The following is an 18,385-nucleotide window of genomic DNA, read 5'->3' as shown; positions in this document are numbered from 1 at the left end:
TATACCTTTAAATCTGAGATTACTTCGCCGTGAGCGATTTTCCAAGTCCTCCAGGTCCAGTTCCATTTTAGCCTTATCCTCTTTCAGGGATTGAAGTTCTGACTTTAACTCTTGTACCTCGCTCCCCACGTGCTCCAGCTCACCCTCTGCCTGCTCCATTCTATGTCCGATTTCCCGCATATCTTTCTGTAAGTCAGTGACTGCATCCTTGATCGTCTTGCAAACAGCTGACATCTCCGCTTTCAGGGCCTTAAACCAGCGAGCGACTTCCTTCTTGGTGAGCTCCGTGTCGCTTTCATGTTGCTCTATGAGGCCCTCCGTCTCCGACTCGGAGTCTGCGGCCGCCATTTTGGCGCGTGTCATGTGCGATATACTGCCGGAGTTCGCTGCTCCGTCGCGTTTCTCCGCCATAAATTTAAACTTGTCTAGTTTTTTTCGGGTCGCCATAAGCTTGTGCTGGCCGCTATGTTCCTTATCTGGAGGCCGGATTTTCAGGGTTTTTTTTCGCCGTTTTCACCGTCGCTCTAGCAGAGCTCCGGAATCATGCGTCCATCCCCGACGCTGATGTCACTTCCTCCCAATAAAATGATTTTTCTCTACCTTTGTTGTCTGGTGACTTTCTTTTTCCAATCATGCTAGCCCAGTATCTGAGTCTGCTGCTATCTGTCCTCTTAACTCCATTTCCAGGGCTTCCTTTCCATTTATTTCTTTACTTTCCTCCTTTCTTCTTCATTTCTTGCTCTATATCCATTTCCAGCAATTTCTTCTCTCTCCCTGGGTCCTGTCCTCCCATCCACGTCCATCCTTGTCCCTCTCTGCCCTTCACTCCTCCATCCATAGCCAGCAATCCTCCTCTCTCCCCTCCCCTCCATTTCCAGCAATTTGTCCTCTCCCTGGGCCCCCATGTCCATCCTTGTCCCTCTCTGCCCTTCCCTCCTCCATCCATCCATAGCCAGCAATCCTCCTCTCTCCCCTCCCCTCCATTTCCAGCAAATTGTCCTCTCCCTGGGCCCCCCATGTCCATCCTTGTCCCTCTCTGCCCTTCCCTCCTCCATCCATAGCCAGCAATCCTCCTCTCTCCCCTCCCCTCCATTTCCAGCAAATTGTCCTCTCCCTGGGCCCCCATGTCCATCCTTGTCCCTCTCTGCCCTTCCCTGCTGCATCCATAGCTAGCAATCCTCCTCTCTCCCCTCCCCTTCCAGCAATTTGTCCTCTCCCTGGGCCCTGCTGCTGCCCTCCCATCCATGCCTCTCTGCCCTCCCATCCATGCCCTCCCATCCATGCCCGTCTCTCTGCTCTCCCATCCATGCCTCTCTGCTCTTTCCTCCGCGCCCTGGGGCCTTTAAATCTTTTACTTCCGGTCGCAGCAGCGTCAGTGAAAGCGGAGTGCTGCCGACGTCTCCCTTCCCTTCGTGCTCTTGGTTCCCTCAGTGTCCGCCTTCTTCTGACGTCAGAAGAAGACGGGACACTGAGGGAACCAATGAGTGCAAGGGAAGGGAGACGTCGGCAGCGCTTTCACTGACGCTGCTGTGACCAGGTAAAAGATTTAAAGGCCTCGGCAGCACAGGGCGAGGGTAAGCACCGCGACGGCGCCCTCCAGAGGTGGGCGCCCCCCTGCGGCGGCTTACCCCGCTTACTGCATCGGCACGGCCCTGGTTGGATGCATGGTTAGAGAGGGAAAGGGAAATGGGACTTCATATACTGCCTTCCTGTGGTTTTTGCAACCACATTCAAGGCAGTTTACATGGTATATACAGGTGCTTATTTTGTACCTGGGGCAATGGAGGATTGGGTGACATGGCCAGAGTCACAGGGAGCTGCAGTGGGAATTGAACCTGGTTCCCCTTGATCAAGGTCTGCTGCACCAACCACTAGGGCCCTTACTTAAAAGACCTGGTTATGATTTACCCATGTAAATACTGGCCTATATATGTTTGACTGAATTAACGTAGACAACCTAATTTTAGAAAGCAAGGGTTTACTCATGCAAATATACAATGCATGCATATGGCAAGGGGGCAAGTTTTGGGAAGGACTAGGGTGGAACCAAAGAATATACGCATATTTCCCAAAGGGAATACACATCTATGATCAATGACATCTACGGGTACATATAGGTTTTATAAAAGTGCTTGTTTTGTGCAGCGCTCCACAAGAGCAATACGGGGAAGTTGCTCCCTCAATTCCCCAGTATTCATTCCCTCCCCTTCCCCCCAAATTGATATGCCAAATGATTACAACCTCAGCACTTAATTTGGGATATTTAGACCAGGGGCGTATCTGCATGGGGCCACAGGGGCCTGGGCCCCCGTAGATTTGGCCCTGGGCCCCCCTGCTGACAACCCTCTCCACCCCCCTCCTGCCGCCAACCCGCCGTCGCCATCGCCTATCTTTGCTGACGGGGGACCCCATCCCCCGCCAGCCGAGGTCCTTCCATTGCAAAGCTGGTGGGGGACCCCAACCCCCGCCAGCCGAGGTCCTCTCTTCTTCCGTTGCAAAGCTGGCAGGGAACCCCAACCCCCACCAGCCGAGGTCCTCTCTTCCGTTGCAGCAAAGCTTCCTGTTCTGAGTCTGACGTCCTGCACGTACAACGTGCAGGACGTCAGACTCAGAATTTGAAACTGAAGGAAGCTTTGCTGCAATGGAAAAGAGAACCTCGGCTGGCGGAGGTTGGGGTCCTCCGCCAGCTTTGCAACGGAAGGACCTCGGCTGGCGGGGTCCCCCGCCAGCAAAGGTAGGCAACGGCGGCGGGGGAGGGTTGGCGGCAGGAGGGGGTGAGAGGGTCATCGGCAGGGGGGGGGTCAAAGTTGGCAGCGGGGGGGTGGGTCTGGCAATGGTGGGGGGGGTCAGCGGCGCCGGGGGAGCTAAAATGTGCCCCCTCACTCTGGCTCTGGCCCCTCCTCCCGCTGAAGTCCAGATACGCCTCTGATTTAGACATGTAGGTGTCCAAAATGACATACAAACATCTTCCCTGCATGCTTATCAAGCTATATGGGTTTGGAGGTGTTTCTACATTCTCTCTAAAATGGGTTTTCAAATGTATAAGAGATGGATAGTTAAAAGGGTGGATCTGTAAAGAATAAAAGATGGAGGAAAGAAGAGATAACTGTCTTGATGAAATGAAAAGACAAGCTGACTCATAAAGGATGGCTGGTAATAGGGTTACCAGATGGATCCAGGTCAACAGAAGTAAAATCAGGACTGGCTCAGCCTGTCCTCTGTGACCTGGATCCATTAGGTAACACTACAAGCAGTGATACACTGTAGAGAGCTCTCGAGGGCCCCTTTGTTAAATTATGTTATGAAACCAAAACTGTCACCAGCAAGCAGGGCTGATGTTAGGAGGGTGCATACAGGACACTTGCTCTGGGCTCGCATGCCCAAAACTAAGGGCTAGATGCACTAAACTTAACGAGCCATTAACGTGGGTTTTAAACTGGTTCTAGCCAGTTTAACGTGCAAGTAGTAAACCAGGACATGCACTAAAGGGCATTTTCCTGTCACGGTAGCAGCTAACGAAAATGGAATGCAGATGAGCAAATTAGTATTATAATGTGTATAAATCGTATTGTAATGAGATACACTACCATTTTCCGATTCCCTTACCGTGGAAACCCTAACGGAAGGTCTGCACCTCTCGTTGGGGCTGCTGTGAGGGAATCGGAAGGAAAAAAAAAGTGCTCATCAGGGACGTCCTTCTAAAGTACCTAACATAGACGTCCTTCACTCACAAAAACAAAAAAGGACGTCCCTGACGAGCACTTGGACGTTTGCAGCTTAAGTGAAGGGCTACTACTCTGCATTCTCTCTCCAAAACACTCACGGGAAGCAGTGATTAGACGGGGCTCTTTTCCTGCGCTGCTTATTTGTCTTGTCCCCTGGAAATATGGGTAGTTTGGAGGGTTTGTGTGCCTCGGATACTGCTGTCCCCACACAGGGTGGTGCTGCGAGGGAATCGGAAGGAAAAAAAAACATCCAAGTGCTCGTCAGAGACATCTAACACGAGCTGGACGTCTTCCTGCAGTTTTTGTGATGGGTGTCCTTCTTGTGAAAGTCTGCAATGATTATGGGGACGAGTTTTTTTTGTTTTTTTTGAGTGAAGGATGTCCATAAAGGACGTCCTTGGCATGCGCAGAGCAGCCAGCATAACGCTTGGCTGCTCTGCGCATGCTCAACTGGCCGACTTGCTTCCGAGGGAATAGAGAATGCAAGTGAGCTACAACGAGCAGCTCATTTGCATTCCATTTCCTTGATGCATGGCCGTTCCCTACTGATTCGCTATGGAATCGGTAAGGGAAGGGCTCTTCCGAGGACCTTAGTGCATCTACCCCTAAATGCAGACTTTGGGCCCCCTTTGCAACTTTCCACATGGGCTCCAGCATGTCTAACACTGGCCCTGCCAGGAAGTATAGCAGAATTAGTGAGTGTCATTTGATAAGAATTTGGTAACACTTTTCTGATGGATAGAAGAGTAAATGCCTAAAGAGATGGGCAGATGAAGGATGGATTAATGGTTAGAAAGATGTATGAATGCGTAAATGAGTTGCCAGTGGTAGCTTGTGTTAATATGTGATGGTGTAATTGTAATTCTTAAAAGAAAAAAGGCTGTTTTGGGGCTCTCTTCAGAAAGTTGTAGTAATGAATGCTCTTCAATTCATTGTGTACAGTTACCAGCAAGTAGACATAATGAAGACAGAGGTCCTGTGTCCAGTGACACCCTCACTGTAATCAGACCTTCCGCAGTGACTAGTTCTGTGCTCAACCATTTGTTCTGAAGGTGAAGGTGAAGGTAACATGATCAGATTTGATATAAGCTCTGGAATAAATACACACAGGAAATCCAATACGGTAAAATTATGTATCATACCTGATAATTTTCTTTCCATGAATCATAGCTGATCAATCCATAGACTGGTGGGTTGTGTCCATCTACCAGCAGGTGGAGATAGAGAGCAATCCTTTTGCCTCCCTATATGTGGTCATGTGCTACCGGAAACTCCTCAGTATGTCGATATCAAAGCTCCATCTGCAGGACTCAGCACTTAGAGAATTACACCCAGAAAGGGACACTCTGGCCAGCTCACCACCGCCGAAACGGAGGAGGGGAATCAACCCAGCTCATCCCCACACAAGTGGGGGAGGGGAATCCGTCCAGCTCATCCCCGCGGAGCGGGGGAGGGACACCACACCCGCCGATCTGGGGGGATCTGGCTTATCCTGCGACCGCAACCGCGGGAGGAGCTGGCTGACCCTAACACTGCCGAAGCGGGAAGGATATAATGCTACCCTACTGCCACACGAAGCGGGAGGGAGCGCCGGCAGAATTTAGATCTCAATCCAGCCCCGTAAAACATAGCAACATAGTAGATGACGGCAGAAAAAGACCTGCACGGTCTATCCAGTCTGCCCAACAAGATAACTCAGATTTGCTGCTTTTTGTGTATACCCTACTTTGATTTGTACCTGTGCTCTTCAGGGCACAGACCGTATAAGTCTGCCCAGCACTATCCTCACCTCCCAACCACCAGCCCTGCCTCCCAACCACCGGCTCTGGCACAGACCGTACAAGTCTGTCCATCACTATCCCTGCCTCCCAACCACTAGTCCCGATGCCCACCACCGGCTCTGGCACAGACCGTATAAGTCTGCCCAGCACTATCCCCGCCTCCCAACCACCAGCCCCACCTCCCGATCTTGACTAAGCTCCTGAGGATCCATTTCTTCGGCACAGGATTCCTTTATGCTTATCCCACACGTTTGAATTCTGTTACAGTTTTCATTTCCACCACCTCCCGCGGGAGGGCATTCCAAGCATCCACTACTCTCTCCGTGAAAAAATACTACCTGACATTTTTCTTGAGTCTGCCCCCCTTCAATTTCATTTCATGTCCTCTCGTTCTACCACCTTCCCATCTCCGGAAAAGGTTCGTTTGCGGATTAATACCTTTCAAATATTTGAACGTCTGTATCATATCACCCCTGTTTCTCCTTTCCTCCAGAGTATACATGTTTAGTTCAGCAAGTCTCTCCTCCTACGTCTTGGAACGCAAATCCCATACCATTCTCGTAGCTTTTCTTTGCACCGCTTCAATTCTTTTTACAACCTTAACAAGATACGGCCTCCAAAACTGAACACAATACTCCAGGTGGGGCCTCACCAATGACTTATACAGGGGCATCAACACCCCCTTTCTTCTGCTGGTCACACCTCTCTCTATACAGCCTAACAACCTTCTAGCTATGGCCACTGCCTTGTCACACTGTTTCGTCGCCTTCAAATCCTCAGATACTATCACCCCAAGATCCCTCTCTCCGCCCGTACCTATCAGACGCTCCCCGCCTAACACATACGTCTCCCGTGGATTTCTAATCCCTAAGTGCATCACTTTGCATTTCTTGACATTTGTATAAGGAACAAGCTGACGTCAAATCCAGGAGTGACTAACCCATTCCCTTATCGTGTACCTGTGGAGGACTGAAAGACTTTACATTTAGACGGAGAATTGCGTCAGAGACTATTTTACACCAATTTCTTGGGGAGAACTTTGGAGTCACAATATACAGAGTACCTGTGTGGAAAGCCGGGGCGAGAAATCTAAGAGGAAACTAGTAGTAACTTGATATCCTAGTAGAATATAATAATTAAGTGTAACATCATTACCTGTATATTTTAGTAAGAGAATTTGGAGTGCTGTTAGTCAGGTACTACGAGTGAATGGGGAATGAGTGAGTGGGTAGTATTATTGTTTTTAAATATGATAAGCGCTCAGGATAAAAGCGCATTTTCTCAATAAAGATATTTGTTATAATAAGCTGGAGTGTTTTTGAAATCAATATATTGAATTTTAATTGCCAAACCTTAGACCATTCTTCTAGCTTCCTCAGATCCTTTTTCATGTTTTCCACTCCCTCCCGGGTGTCCACTCTGTTACAGATATTAGTATCATCCACAAATAGGCAAACTTTACCTTCTAACCCTTCGGCAATGTCACTCACAAATATATTGAACAGAATCGGCCCCAGCACCGATCCCTGAGGCACTCCACTACACACTTTTCCTTCCTCCGAGCGAATTCCATTCACCACCACCCTCTGGCGTCTGTCCGTCAACCAGTTCCTAATCCAGTTCACCACTTCAGGTCCTATCTTCAGCCCCTCCAGTTTATTTAAGAGCCTCCTGTGGGGAACTGTGTCAAAAGCTTTGCTGAAATCTAAGTAGATTACGTCCATAGCTCGTCCCTGATTCAATTCTCCTGTCACCCAATCAAAGAACTCAATGAGATTTGTTTGGCACGATTTCCCTTTCGTAAAACCATGTTGTCTCGGATCTTGCAACTTATTGGCTTCCAGGAAATTCACTATCCTTTCCTTCAACATCGCTTCCATTACTTTTCCAATAACCGAAGTGAGGCTTACCGGCCTGTAGTTTCCAGCTTCTTCCCTATCACCACTTTTGTGAAGAGGGACCACCTCCAATCCCTCGGAACCTTTCCCGTCTGCAAGGATATATTAAACAAATCTTTAAGAGGACCCGCCAAAACCTCTCTGAGCTCCCTCAATATCCTGGGGTGGATCCCATCCGGTCCCATGGCTTTGTCCACCTTTAGCTTTTCAAGTTGTTGATACACACTTTCTTCTGTGAACGGTGCTCTATCCACTTCATTCTCAATTGTATTATTTCCAGTCCATCGCAGTCCTTCTCCAGGATTTTCCTCTGTGAAAACAGAACAAAAGTATATATTTAGCAAATTTGCTTTTTCTTCATCATTTTCCACATAGCGGTTTCCACATAGCAGTTCGCAGTATCTTGTAGTCTCACAATTCCCTTTTTAATCATTCTCCTTTCACTAATATACCTGAAGAAATTTTTGCAACCCCTCCTTACATTTCTAGCCATTTGTTCTTCCGCTTGCGCTTTTGCCAGTCGTATCTCTCTCTTGGCTTCTTTCATTTTCATCCGGTATTCCTCCATGTGTTCCTTTTCTTGAGTTTTTGTGTATTTCTGGAACGCCAACTCTTTAGCCTTTATTTTCTCAACCACTTGCTTGGAGAACCATATCGGTTTCCTTTTTCTCTTGCTTTTATTTACTTTCCTTACATAAAGGTTCGTGGCCCTATTTATAGCTTCTTTCAGCCTGGACCACTGTCCTTCCACTTCTCGTATTTCCTCCCAGCCCATCATCTCCTTCCTCAGGTATTCCCCCATTTTACTAAAGTCAGCACGCTTGAAATCCAGGACTTTGAGTTTTGAGTGGCCGCTCTCCACTTTAGCTGTTATATCAAACCAAACCGTTTGATGGTCACTGCTGCCCAGGTGGGCACCCACTCGGATATTTGACATGCTATCCCCATTTGTGTGCACCAGATCCAGTGTCGCTCCCTCCCTCGTGGGTTCCATCACCATTTGTCTGAGCAAAACACTTTGTAAAGCATCCACGATCCCTCTACTTCTTTCCGATTCCGCAGACGGAACCTTCCAATCTACATCCGGCAGATTGAAATCTCCCAGCAACAGCACCTCTCTCTTGCTTCCCAACTTTTGAATATCTGCGATCAGGTCTTTATCTAATTCCTCCAATTGTGTCGGAGGTCTGTAGACAACACCCACGTGGACAGAGGTTCTATCATCTCTTTTTAAGGTGATCCATATCGCTTCTTCCTTTCCCCAGGTCCCTGTCATTTCAGTCGCAGTGATATCATTCCTCACATACAGAGCTACTCCGCCACCTTTATGACCCTCTCTATCCTTCCTAAATAGATTATAGCCTGGTATGTTTGCATCCCATTCATGGGAACCATTTAGCCACGTCCCTGTGATTGCAACAACATCCAAGTCTGCCTCCAACATCAGGGCCTGAAGGTCATGAACTTTATTGCTTAGACTGCGAGCATTTGTGGTCATCGCTTTCCATCTACATTTCCTGGTATGCGTTTCAATATTAGTGATTTGGGGGTTTCTTTTCTCTTTGGGTACCTTCATATCTTTTTGTTCCACTTTTATTATTTTTTCTTTGGCTTCCGTTCTGTTTTCAAGAACATCACAGTGCTGTAATGGAGTAAAAGAATTTTGTAGGGGTAACACTTGTGAGGTCGGATGTTTTCTTGTCACATAACGAAGTCTGCCTGAGCCTACAGTGATCCGGAGGGGAGAGGAATGTAGCAGCTCACTGTAACACAAAATCGTCTCAACTCCAGAAGAATTCAATCGAAAAAACCTGAATACGAAGATCCTCCTGAACAGGAACTGAAGACTAAACTTGAACCTGAAATGCAACCAGAATATAAACAGTACAGATATCTGGGAGGGGCTATGGATTGATCAGCTATGATTAATGGAAAGAAAATTATCAGGTATGATACATAATTTTACCTTCCATATCATCATGCCGATCAATCCATAGACTGGTGGGATGTACCGAAGCAGTACTCACCCAGGGCGGGACATAGAAATCCCTGACCGCAACACTGAAGCTCCAAACCGGGCCTCCGCCCGAGCAGCCACAGCCAAGCGGTAATGACGGGAGAAGGTATGAGCCGATGCCCAAGTTGCTGCCTTACAAATCTCTTCCAAGGAGACAGACCCGGCCTCTGCCATCGAGGCCGCCTGTGCTCTAGTGGAGTGAGCCTTCAGCTGGATAGGCGGCATCTTCCCCACGGCCACATAAGCTGCTGCAATGGTTTCCTTGACCCTTGATCGTGCCACTGTAGGCTTGGATGCCTGCAGACCCTTACGAGGACCTGCGAACAGCACAAACAGATGATCCGACTTCCGGAAATCATTGGTCACTTCCAAGTATCTGATGATGACTCGTCTCACATCTAGATATTTGAGAGCAGAGTACTCCTCTGGGTAGTCCTCCCTACGAAAGGAGGGAAGACAGAGCTGCTGATTCACATGGAAACGAGAAACAATATTGGGCAGGAAGGAAGGCACTGTGCGAATAGACACTCCTGCCTCAGTGAACTGCAGGAAGGGCTCTTGACATGATAGCGCCTGGAACTCGGAAACTCGTCTGGCTGAAGTGATAGCCACCAAAAAGACTGCTTTCAATGTCAGATCTTTCAGAGATGCCCTCGACAAGGGTTCAAAAGGCGGCTTCTGCAAGGCTCTTAGCACTAGATTGAGATTCCACGGAGGCACCATCGAGTGCAGAGGAGGGCGTAGGTGATTAACTCCCTTGAGAAAGCGCACCACATCTGGCTGCGAGGCCAGGGAAGCCCCCTTCAGGTGACCCCTGAAGCAAGCCAGAGCCGCTACCTGGACCTTAAGGGAACTGAGCAACAGGCCTTTCTCCAGACCTTCTTGCAGGAACGCCAGCACTGAAGAAATTGGAGCAGTGAAGGGAGAAAGAGAGCCTGCCTCACACCACGATGCAAAGGTACGCCAAACCCTGGCGTAAGCAGTAGAAGTAGAGCACTTCCTCGCTCTCAGCATAGTGGCGATGACCTTGTCTGAGAAGCCCTTCTTCCTCAGACGCTGCCGCTCAATAGCCAGGCCGTAAGAGCAAAGGGGGAGGGATCCTCCATCACCACGGGACCCTGATGCAACAGGCCCCGCTCCGCTGGCAGCCACAGAGGGCCGTCCACTGAGAGCCTGATCAAGTCCGCTTACCAGGGACGTCTGGGCCAGTCCAGACCCATCAGGATTATCCGGCCTGGATGCTTTGCCACCCGGCCTAGCACCCTGCCCAACATGGGCCAGGGTGGGAACACATAGAGGAGCTCCTGTGTCGGCCACTGTTGGCGAAGAGCATCTACTCCCAGAGATCGAGGGTCCCATCCTCTGCTGAAAAAGCGCGGCACTTGGCAATTGGCCGATGACGCCATCAGATCTAGGCTTGGCTGGCCCCAGCGCTTTGTGATGTCCAAGAACGCCTGAGCAGATAGCTGCCACTCTCCGGGATCCAAGGTATGGCGACTGAGAAAGTCCGCCTTGACATTCATGACTCCCGCAATGTGGGCCACCGACAGCTGTTCCAGGTTCGCTTCCGCCCACTGGCATAGCTTCATGGCCTCCTTGGCTAGAGGGGCGCTCTTGGTACCTCCCTGGCGATTGACATAGGCCACAGCCGTGGCATTGTCCGACAGGACCCGTACTGGCTTCGCCGCCAGTACCAGGAGAAACTCCAAAAGCGCCAACCGAATGACTCTGAGTTCCAGGAGGTTGATAGACCACTTTGCCTCTGCAGGAGACCAGAGCCCCTGCGCTGTCCTTCCCAAGCAGTGGGCTCCCCAGCCCGTCAAAGAGGCGTCCGTCGTGACGACAACCCACTCCAGGGTGAAAAGAGGCATTCTTGCGGACAGCTTGTCTGGCCTCAGCCACCAGCTCAGCGCCTTGCGCACCGCTGGATCCAAGGGAAGGCGCACAGCGTAATCCTCCGACACTGGAGTCCATTGCTGCAGTAGAGAGTGCTGTAGAGGTCTCATATGGGCCCTGGCCCAGGGCACTACTTCCATCGTGGCCATCATAGAGCCCAACAGCTGCACATAGTCCCACACCCGAAGAGGAGAGGCTACTAGGAACTGGTCCACCTGAGCCTGAAGCTTGACAATCCGATTGTCTGGCAGGAACACTCTGCCCACTTGGGTGTCGAAACAAACTCCCAGATACTCCAGGGACTGAGTCGGGCGCAGCTGGCTTTTCTCCCAGTTGATGATCCACCCCAGGGAGCTCAAAAGAGCAATCACCCGGTCTGAAGCTCTGCCGCACTCTGCATAAGAGGGGGCTCGGATCAACCAGTCGTCCAGATAAGGATGGACTTGTACTCCTTCCTTTCGCAGGAAGGCTGCGATGACCACCATTACTTTGGAGAAGGTCCGCGGAGCAGTAGCCAACTCGAACGGGAGGGCTCTGAACTGGAAGTGTCGGCCCAGGTCTGCAAAACGCAGAAAGCGTTGATGAGGAGGCCAGATGGGAATATGCAAGTAAGCTTCCTTGATGTCCAAGGATGCCAGGAACTCCCCTGCCTTCACTGCCGCTATAACAGAGCGGAGAGTCTCCATTAGGAAGTGCCGAACTTTCAAGGCCCGATTGACCCCTTTGAGGTCGAGGTTAGGCCGTACAGAACCTCCTTTCTTTGGTACCACAAAGTAAATGGAGTAACGTCCCTTGCCAAGCTGATCTTCTGGCACCGGACGACTGCACCCAGGCGGATCAGATTGTCCAAAGACTGCTGCACTGCCACAGCTTTGACCGGAGACTTGCAGGGAGAGTGCACAAACCCGTCTCTTAAGGGTCGGCAGAACTCTAGCTTGTAGCCGTCTCTGATGACTTCCAGCACCCAAGCGTCTGAAGTTACCCTGGTCCACTCGCCCAGAAATGAGGATAGGCGTCCCCCAATCTGCTCTGGGCCATGGACCAGGGCCCCGTCATTGGGTACGAGACCCTGGGGGAGGACCGGAGGACGCACCTCCGGGACGGCGGTCTCTGTGAAAGGAATGCTGCTTGGGGGAGAAGTTCCTTTTGAAGGAAGAGGGGGCAGAGGAGCCCGACTTGCCCGGGCGATACTGACGGGCTTCCTGAAACCGTCCTTTGGAGGAACCGGGGCGGGCACCACTGGCCCGAGCCCTGACCCCCGGTAACCTCTTGCCCTTAGACATGCCGAGATCGGTCACAATCTTGTCCAGCTCAACCCCAAAGAGCAGCTTGCCTTTAAAAGGCAACTTAGCCAGGCGAGACTTAGAGGTGTGGTCAGCAGACCAATGCTTCAGCCAAAGCCAGCGCCGTGCAGAGACTGTCTGAGCCATACCTTTAGCCGAGGCTCTCAAGACATCATACAGCAAGTCTGCCAAGTAGGCCAAGCCCGATTCCAGGGCCGGCCAATCAGCCCTCAAGGAAGGATCTGAGGGGGAAGCCCGCTGCACAATCGTCAGGCATGCCCTGGCCACATAGGAGCCGCAAACTGAGGCCTGCAAACTTAAAGCTGCCGCCTCGAAGGACGACTTTAAAGCCGCCTCCAATCTTCTGTCTTGGGCGTCCTTTAGGGCCGTGCCACCTTCCACCGGCAACGCCGTTTCTTAGTCACCGCAGTGATTAACGAATCCACGGTAGGCCAAAGAAAGGCCTTCCATTCACCTTCAGGCAGAGGATAGAGGCGGGACATAGCCCTAGCCACTTTAAGGCTCGCTTCTGGGACATCCCATTGAGCCGAAATCAAGGTGTGCATGGCTTCATGCACGTGGAAGGTCCTAGGCGGGCGCTTCGTCCCCAGCATAATGGCAGAGCCAGCAGAGGCTGAGGGAGAGACGTCCTCCGGAGAGGAAATCTTCAAAATGCTCATGGCCTGCACTAACAGGTTGGGCAAATCCTCTGAGCGAAAGATCCGCGCTGCAGAGGGTTCATCCGCTCCATCCGAGCGGGAATCCGTCTCCTCCAAGGAATCCCCAAAGGACCGTTGGGAGAACTCAGATACGCTGCCCTCATCTACATCAGAGGAGACAGAGTCCTCTAGGGCCTGGAAAGCCACCCGAGGGCGTTTGCTTCCGGAGGCCTCAACCCTTTATCGGACAGGGGAGCAGGGGCAGCGTTTTGCATAAGAAAAGCCTGATGCAGCAGCAAAATGAACTCAGGGGAGAAACCCCCCAGACTGTGCACTTCTGCAGCCTGGGCCACGGCCCTAGACGCACCCTCAACCGGCGCTCGCAAGAGCGGGGGAGAAACATGCTGCGCATCCAAAATGGCATCCGGTGTGAAACTCCGAGAAGGATCCGCACGGGAAAAATGGCGCTTAACTTTTGCCGCTTTCTTGCCGTCGCCCGAATCAAGGGCGACCATAGCATTAACGTCTCCCACCTCGAGGGCGGCCCAAGAAGAAGCCGCCCGAGCAGAGTGGCCAGCCAAAATGGGGGGGGGGGGGCGAGCAGCGGGGGGATGGGCGTTTATGGCGGGAAAAACCACCGCACTGGAGGAAGAACCAGACACTGACCGGACTCCAAACTGACGCCCAAAAAAGGCGATTCAGGCCTTGAACCCCCGCATCCCCGCTAGACGCGCACACGCGGTCCGGGGAGCGATTCTTCGCACCCTCGCCCTCCGACGCCATAAGCCACGTGGAGACCGATCGGGGAACCCCCCTTCCCGCTACAAAAGGTAAAAATTACCTGCTTCTCGCTCCGAGCTGTAACGAACTGGTGTCCCAGTGAGCAGCTGCAATAAACGCTGATATAAACGTCGAAATAAACCCCCTTAAAGGACGTTCAAAAAAATTATTATTTTTTTTTTTTAACGGAGCCAGCGGGAGGGGGGAGAAAAGGAGGGACCTGGCACCACCAGGTTTGCACTTGCTCAAGAAGAGCCCTCAACCCCAGGTACTCAACAAAACCTAAGAATTAGGCTTAGAGACCTAGCCAGAGCTGCTACTGTGTGTGACCACCACCTGCTGAGATAGAGAACATACTGAGGAGTTTCCGGCAGCACATGACCACATATAGGGAGGCAAAAGGATTTTTTCTCTATCTCCACCTGCTGGTAGATGGACACAACCCACCAGTCTATGGATTGATCAGCATGATGATATGGAAGTTAGCATTTAACTTTCAGTAAGGACACTACGATAAAATGAGAAGAGCGGTGAAAAAAAAAAACTTAGAGGAGCAGCTACAAAGGTCAAAAATTTACATCGGGCATGGATGCTGTTCAAAAATACCATCCTGGAAGCCCAGGCCAAATATATTCCATATATTAAAAAAGGAGGCAGGAAGACCAAACGACAGCCGGCATGGTTAAAAAGTGAGGTGAAGGAAGCTATTAGAGCTAAAATAAAATCCTTCAGAACACGGAAAGAAGAATCCAACTGAAAATAATAGGAATCAGCATAAAGAATGGCAAGTCAATTCTAAGGAAGGCAAAGATAGACTTTGAAAAGAATTTGCAATGGAGGCAAAAACGCATAGTAAAACTATTTTAGGTATATTAAAAGCAAGAAGTTGGCAAAAGAATTGGTTGGACCGCTAGATGACTGAAGGGTGAAAGGGGAACTCAGGGAAGACAGCCATGGTGGAGAGATTTAATGAAATTCTTTGCTTCAGTTTTCACCTAGAAAGATTTGGGCGAGATATCAGTGCCAGAAATGGTATTTTAAAGCTGACAAGTCAGAGAAACTGAATGAAATCTCTATAAACTGAAGGATGTAATGGCGCAATTTGACAAATTGAAGAGTAGCAAATTGCCTGGCATCAGGCTTCTTCCCTGGAAGCACTGGGTTTGTGAGCCCTTGGACCACTACCGTGGAGCGGCAGTGGCAGGCAAGGTCACCTTCAAAGCAGAGACGAGGCAAGGCTGGACTGGAACCCCGGACTGGAGTTCTGCACTGGAATACACAGGACTGGAACGCACCGGACGGGTGCACACTGGACTGGAACCCACTGGACTGGAACACACAGGACCGGAACCCGCTGGACAGGAACACACTGGACCTAGGTTTCACCTGCGCTTAGCCACCGTTCCCCGAGGGTTGAGCCCTCAGGTTCAGGCAGCCGGCAGGGCTTACAGGAAAACCGGAACTGGAACTAGCAAGCAGGAACAACAGGAATCAGGATACAGAAGTGCCCCCAGGCACCTAGGCGAAAGCAAGGCAGACAGGCAGGGAATGTCCGGGTTTCCAGCAATAGTCAGGTCTGGCCACAGGCAGAGAATATCCGGGTTCAGGCAGTAGTCGGGTCAGGCAGCAGGCAGCGAGTAGTCAGATACAGGCAATGGTCAAGTCAAGTAGCAAGACTATGGCTGGAGCTCCAGTAGCAAGGAGTACTGGCAGCAGACAGGACTGGGGCTGAAGCTCCAGAAGCAAAGGAAAACACACATGGGAAAACCAGAAAGCTAAACACAAGAAAACTAGTAAAGCTGTACACAAGCTAACAAGAAAGCTATGCCCAAGCTAACTAGTCACAAGCTAGAAACTCACACTAAGCAAAACACAGGAGAACTAGTAAAGCTGTACACAAGCCAACAAGAAAGCTATGCCCAAGCTACTAGTAACAAGCTAGAAACTCACACTGAACTGGACAAGGTAGCAGTGCACAGAGCACTCTAACATACCAGGGACCTTAGACGATGCAAAGGCTGCAGTCTCTAAGTGATTAATAAAGTCCTTCACCACCTGAGGAGCAGCTGCCAGCCATCAGTAAGCAACTATGGAGGCTGTCCAGGCAAAAACAAGAGAGACAAGTCTGGCAGCCTGGAAGAACCGGACCAGGCTGGGCTAAAGTCTGGACGGGTAGGAACAGCAAGACCAAACTATGGCAGCCACTGGCTCTGGCCACCAGCGGGTGAGAGGAGCACAAACCAAGGAGCAGGCAGAGCACACACAGACATAGAGAGACTTAGAATACCTAGGTGCAGCCACGAGGAGCAAATATAGCCAGGCTGGAGACAGAGGTAGAGCTAACTCAGGCAGCACCCCCAGGTGCAGTAGAGTGGAGTAATTAGAGCATGCTGGAAGCAGCCAGCACACAGGAGGAAAATACTCCAGAAAGGATAGGCAGAAGCCAGCTTAGAAGTTGACCCCCAGAAATAGGTAAGTCTGAGGGTGGTCACAGCCACAGATGTGACACCTGGACCAGATGGTATTCCTCCCAGAGTACTGATAGAATTGAAAAACAAACTTGCGAGAACTATTGTTAGTAATATGTAATTTATATTTAAAATCGGTACCGGAAGATTGGACGGTGGCCAAGTAACGCCAATTTTTTAAAAGGCTCCAGGGGTGATCCAGGAGATTACAGACTGGTGAGCTGACGTCGGTGCTGGGCAAAATGGTAGAGACTATTATAAAGAATAAAATTGCAGAGCATATTCAAAAGCATGGATTAATGAGACAAAGCCAACATGGATTAAGTGAAGGGAAATCTTGCCTCACCAATCTATTACATTTCTTTGAAGGAGTGAACGAACATGCGGATAAAGGTGAGCCGGTTAATATTGTGTATCTGGATTTTCAAAAGGTATTTGACAAAGTACCTCATGAAAGACTCCAGAGGAAATTGGAGAGTCATGGGATAGGAGATAGTGTTCTATTGTGGATTAAAATTTGGTTTAAAAGATAGAAAACAGAGAGTAGGGTTAAACGGTCAGTATTCTCAAAGGAGAAGGGTAGTTATTGGGGTTCCACAGGGATCTGTACTGGGACCTCTGCTTTTAAATTATTTATAAATGATCTAGAGATGGGAGTAACTAGTGTGGTAATTAAATTTGCTGTCAACACAAAGTTATTCAAAGTGTTAAATCGCAAGAGGATTGTGAAAATTACAAGTAGACTTTACAAGAGTGGGAGATTGGACATCCTAAATGGCAGATGATGTTTAATGGGATGGGATGACTTCCCTATGAGGAAAGGCTAAAGTGGCTAGGGCTCTTCAGCTTGGAGAGAAAAGACGGCCTGAGGAGAGAGATGGTAGAGGTCTATAAAATAATGAGTGGAGTGGAACAGGTAGATGTGAATCGCTGTTTACTCTTTCCAAAAATACTAGTACTAGGGGGCACGCAATGAAGCTACAAAGTAGTAATTTAAAACAAATGGGAGAAAATATTTCTTCACTTAAAGTGTAATTAAACTCTGGAATTCGTTGCCAGAGAATGTAGTAAAAGCAGTTAGCTTAGCAGTGTTTTAAAAAGGTTTGGATAGTTTCCTAAAAGAAAAGTCCATAAGCCATTATTAAAATGGACTTGGGGAAAATCCACTGTTTATTTCTAGGATAAGCAGCATAAAATGTAATGTACTGTTTTGAGATCTTGCCAGGTACTTTGCTACTGCTTTCGGCTCCTAACCATGACTCTCTTACTCAACACCCTCACTTATCACCCCTACCACTGCAATTTCCCCACCACTAGCTGTCTGTTCGTCTGTCCAATTTAGATTGTAAGCTCTGTTGAGTAGGGACTGTCTTTTCATGTTAATTTGTATAGTGCTGCGTAAGTCTAGTAGCGTATAGAAATGTTTAATAGTAGTAGTAGTAGTCGTAGTAGGACTTGTAACCTGGATTGGCCACTGCTGGAATCAGGATGTTGTGCTGATGGCCCTTCAGTCTGTCCAGTATGGCAATACTTATGTACTTAAGGTAGCTGCAGTGCAGGAGGGAGGGACGGAGAAGATACAGCTCCCAGATCTCCTGGCAGCTGTAGCCTGAGCCCAAAAAAAAGGCTATACACCACTGGACTAGAGATGTATGTTGAACTGGAAACTGCCAGCACAAGTGAGAAAGAGGCAGAGAAAGTAAGTGTGTGTGTGTGTGTGTGTGTGGGTGTGTGTGTGTGTGTGTGTGTGTGTGTGTGTGTGTGTGTGTGTGTGTGTGTGTGTGTGTGTGTGTGTGTGTGTGTGTGTGTGTGTGTGTGTGTGTGGGTGTGTGTGTGTGTGTGTGTGTGTGTGTGTGTGTGTGTGTGTGGGTGTGTGTG

The 18,385-nt window shown here is 49.7% G+C and overlaps 1 protein-coding gene across 2 annotated transcripts in view; it reads right to left on the bottom strand.

The window, feature by feature from the left end:
* The window catches only part of NPHS1 (NPHS1 adhesion molecule, nephrin), a 387,780-nt gene that overhangs the window by 271,258 nt on the left and 98,137 nt on the right, over window positions 1-18,385 (bottom strand). The window lies entirely within an intron of this gene.

The sequence above is a fragment of the Microcaecilia unicolor genome, chromosome 8 (genome assembly GCF_901765095.1).
Source record: "Microcaecilia unicolor chromosome 8, aMicUni1.1, whole genome shotgun sequence".
NCBI classification, from domain to species: Eukaryota; Metazoa; Chordata; class Amphibia; order Gymnophiona; family Siphonopidae; genus Microcaecilia; species Microcaecilia unicolor.
This window is presented reverse-complemented; position numbering and strand designations above follow the sequence as displayed.